Source organism: Oncorhynchus mykiss, chromosome 28 (genome assembly GCF_013265735.2).
Source record: "Oncorhynchus mykiss isolate Arlee chromosome 28, USDA_OmykA_1.1, whole genome shotgun sequence".
NCBI classification, from domain to species: domain Eukaryota; kingdom Metazoa; phylum Chordata; class Actinopteri; order Salmoniformes; family Salmonidae; genus Oncorhynchus; species Oncorhynchus mykiss.
In genome coordinates, this window is record NC_048592.1 from 14516805 (window position 1) to 14521296 (window position 4492).

General features: G+C 41.6%; 1 pseudogene; it reads right to left on the bottom strand.

Annotated features, from left to right (window-relative positions):
* LOC110508166 lies at nt 1-4166 on the bottom strand (annotated as a pseudogene).
* Nucleotides 4167-4492: the final 326 nt, after the last annotated feature.

The window sequence follows — 4492 nt, forward strand, 5'->3', positions numbered from 1 at the left end:
TTATGGCTTGTACATTCCGTGGAAGGTGACCGGCATAGAGCACTTCACCTCTGCCCTGGCGATCTCCGACATGTCCTTGGCGTTGAGGATCAGCATGTACCCTGGCCTCTGGGCCCCGGTGGCCACCACAATGGTCAACTGGACACCTGTGGGTCATTGGAAAACCACACTGGTTGTTAGAAAACAGCCTGGACTCATAGACTAGACGTAACATATTACATTTTATATCGGGGAATCTCAAATGAGTATGATATGTTATGTTTGGTATGGTTACATAAGACAGAAGGTTACTTAACCCTTTAACCTAAACCTTAACCCCTAGCCTAGGTAACGTTAGCCACCTAGCTAACATTAGGCACAACAAATTGAAATTAGTAACAAATCATACTTATTGTATATTCATAGCATATTGTACGCATTGCAATTCGTAACATATCGTACGAATTGTAATTCATACCATATTATACGAGATGGATGATGGACATCCACAAATTAATACACAACATATCATACTAAATGGAGGTACATTTACATTTACTATGTCTACCCCTGAGTCCAGGTTTGAAAATACAGCGCCCACCAAATGTTACAGTAACCCCAATTTTGAACAAATTTTGCTTAGAACATTTTTCTACTAAATTGAAAATACCTTGTCCCTGGATAAATAGCTAAAGTCTCTTAAACTCTCTTCCTAACACTAACACAAACAAGATACTGGGTATGTGTTTGCCCTGCACCATACCTGTAACTGTTACCGTATACTAGTATTTCGCTACACTCGCATTAACATCTGCTAACCATGTGTATGTGACAGATAAAATTTGATTTGATTACTACAGTAACAGTACAGTACATACCATCATCATCATCCACTCCATCAGGGGTTTGCATAAATGGACTCTGAGGGGTAGGAGTCTGGCTCCTGCCACACCTAGGTCTCCTTGGTCTTCACGTTCAACTTGATAATCTACAGCCGCAAGTGGACAGAGACTCATCAAGGTCTAACATACATGTTTTGGTATTCACATTCAGTTTGATGATGTACAACCACATATAGACAGAAACTCATGGTCACTCAGGTAACATGCTATGGCCCCTGCTATTTACTGCTCAAGAGTTAGAAGATTTTGAAGAGAGATTTGTGGCAAACAAGACGACTCAACCCTGAAGTGGTTGAGGCGTAGGCATATGTGTAGTTCTTCTCACCGTGCTTCTAATAGTTGATTTGAGGGAACTCAAAGGCTTGGTGAGGCCCAGAGAACAGCGCTTCAGGCTCCAGCCAGATGGTCCCGTCAGAACACATCACCGATGTTGCCGTGGTGTATCAGGTTCTGTCCCTGCTCCTCCTGGAACATATAATCAGTATATGTTGCTATCCCAAAGAAGGGAAAATACAGGCTATGCACATATGCACTTGAATGTAATTTATTTTTTGACACAAATATGTAAATGAAATATTTATTTTTTCTAAAGCTGGAATCCGTGGCGTTTGCGATATTACAACAACAAAGACGTTACTTCAAACAAATGCATTCCCCCCCCCCCCCCCCCCCCCCCCCCCCGCACATCATTGCAAGCGCAATAGAACATAGTACGTACTAAGATTTTTCTTTCTTCACGACGCTGGATGCTCATGTCCTCCGTTTCAAAACCAGAACAAAAACAATAACGTGCTTGCAGCGACCAGTGGCACTGTTTCACCTTTCGCGGATTTCAGCTTCCATTTCAGGATTTCCATTCAGGGAAGGGAATAACTTACCCTGTGGATGTCCACTGGGATGACGTATCTCTTGACCTCTGGCTGAGGAGTCATCATGGCTGCATTCTTCACCTCCTCCCAGTTGGAACGCAGGTTGGCCAGCCAAAGGTAGTTGTAAACAACTCAAACCTACCAGGAAACAAAATAAAGAATGAGTTTTATAGTCCTTTAACAGGCTGACTATACTGCTCGTGTGTAACATACATGTTATTCAATTGTTGCACCGACACTGCTCGCGCACACCAACAAGCGTCTGCGTTGCCAATGACTAAAATAGAAGTCAGTTCTATTTCTGACGCAATCTGCTGCAAGTCCTGACTCTCCCATCTCCTCATTCGTTTATAGGAGCAAATACAAACGTGCCATCTCCTCATTGGTTATACCCATGCGGGTGACTGAAAGACAAACGAGGTCAGTGCCGGTAATGCACCTAATTTATGAAAGTTGCCAATCGCAATATAAATTCAAGAAAAGAAAAACCCTAGAAGGAGGAGAGATGACTAGAAACGATTCGGTTGACTGTTTTATGTGTGGATTAATTGGTGGAGTAGAGGACCTTGTGCATTTCAGGGAAAATAACAACTCAATATTTATATCCCAGGACAAGTTATCTAGCAACAGAAGCTAGCTAAATAGGACCAATTAGCTAGCAAGTGCAAGCTAGCTAGCTAGCTAAATTGCCATAAATGTTTAATGCTTTTCGACCTGTCCCCAAATGAATATAATTGGTTCAGAGTTTGTTTTGATATTTTAACCTGCGTGTCGTGATCACGTTTGGTGTGGGGGGACAAAATACATTTATGCGCGATGGCCCCACGCCGCAGCCGGTTTGGGTTCTGTGTAAGGCAACTCACTTCAAATGTATGCCACCCCTGAAATCCCTCAGTCCATAAATAATCTAGTCAGTTATGACATCATCACTTTTTATTAACACATTTACATTTGCCAGTGTACCGACATTGCCATTGCTTTTGAGAGACATTGTTCCATTACCCTTTCCATGTATACACTTCAGCCACGATGAAGCCTTGTTCCTCGTAAGTGTTGATGTGATGAAACAGGTTGATAGGAGCAGCCCTGAACTTATGGTCAACATACTCTCCTTGTCCTCCTCCAATGTCCTTTCTGGCGATGTGGAACAACGTCTGTGAAATGCAGGTGGGGTATGCTGAAGTCTCTTCAGACCGCACACATGCATGATTTGGTTCTCAGTGCCAAGATTAGGTACAGTATGCTGTTGCTGTATGTTCCTGTATATAAATGTGTCACTTTTAAACTGAAGTATATTGAGTGTTTATTTCCTGACACCAAAAACCTAATTGGACTCAAAGCAATACATGTAGTTGGAGCCTCGGATGCTCCAGGCACTCAGGAACTTAAGGTTGATTTTCACCGGGGTCTCCACGAAGACAATGTAGTTCTACGACATGCCAAAACTAAGGGTGATATGGAAACCATACGACATATGACTTAGTCCAATTACACAAACTGCCCCTGCAGTCTGTAACACAGGAGGCGTGTTGATGTTAGACTTTATGCTGTTTCGGGGACCTCAAGTTTGACTATAAACATGATGGACATGTTATTATGACCCATCTGTGCACATAGGAGGGCGTGAACCTCTTGGCACTGGGGAATTGCACCACAGCCATGGACTTTTCAATGGGGTCTGAGGAAAGAACACAAGATGCAAGCAGGGCACAAGCCTTCAGCTTGCCTTACCGTTACAGGTTCTCCTATCCAGAACATGTTAAGATATCAAGGACAAGTTGCTTACATGTTGTAGCTTAATTCAAACATCGACTAGGAGGTGGAACATGTGCATGAAGTCTGAATAAATATTGTGCACTTTTTATTTTCTTGGTAACATTGTAGGTCTGATAACATTGTAGGTCAGTGACGCTCCTTTTCCCATGCAGTCTCCAATGTTGAACACTGTTCCGTGCAAGTGGGCTGTCACTCCATTGATGTTGACGCAGTCCCCCTGAGGGGAAGTGAAGTCATAGTGTTATTAATGTGTCATTCAGAATCATGTTATACATTATTCATGTGTTATAACTTATTGAGAAGTGCAATTTCTGTCTACAATCAGTGGACCAGTCGGTAACACTTCTGTTTTTTGAGTCAGCTGAATTAGAACAAAGAATATATGCAAACACTGTGGTTCCTAATATATTGGGAATAATGTAATACAGGGGGATGGAATCTCAATTTTGATCTTCTTCAGTGTCTCCAGTGTGTCAGTGTTGACTTTAGTGATGTAATTGGTTTCTGTGATGACATAGTAATCTTCACCAATGGGATAAACGTTCACCAGGCAGGTATCAGTCACCGCAACACCCTTGAAGTAAGTGAAAAACTTGCACGGAGAAACCCATAAACAAGTTTTGAAATTGACCCGAGTCATCATCAAAATGACGTTCAGGGCATCGACCATAAAAATATACACACTGATTGATATGAAGGATCAGATACAGGCTAGCAAATAACAATTTACAGGAAATGTTACTCATCTAATATAATGGCAAACATGAAAAGTGATGATAGACACTGTGCATTCGGAAAGTATTCAGACCCCTTTACTTTTTCCACATTTTGATACGTTACAGCCATATTTAAAAATGTATTCATTTGTTTTTTCCCCACATCAATCTACACACAATACTGCACAATGACAAAGCAAAAACAGGTTTTTAGAATTTTTTTGCACATTTATTAAACAAAACAAACTGA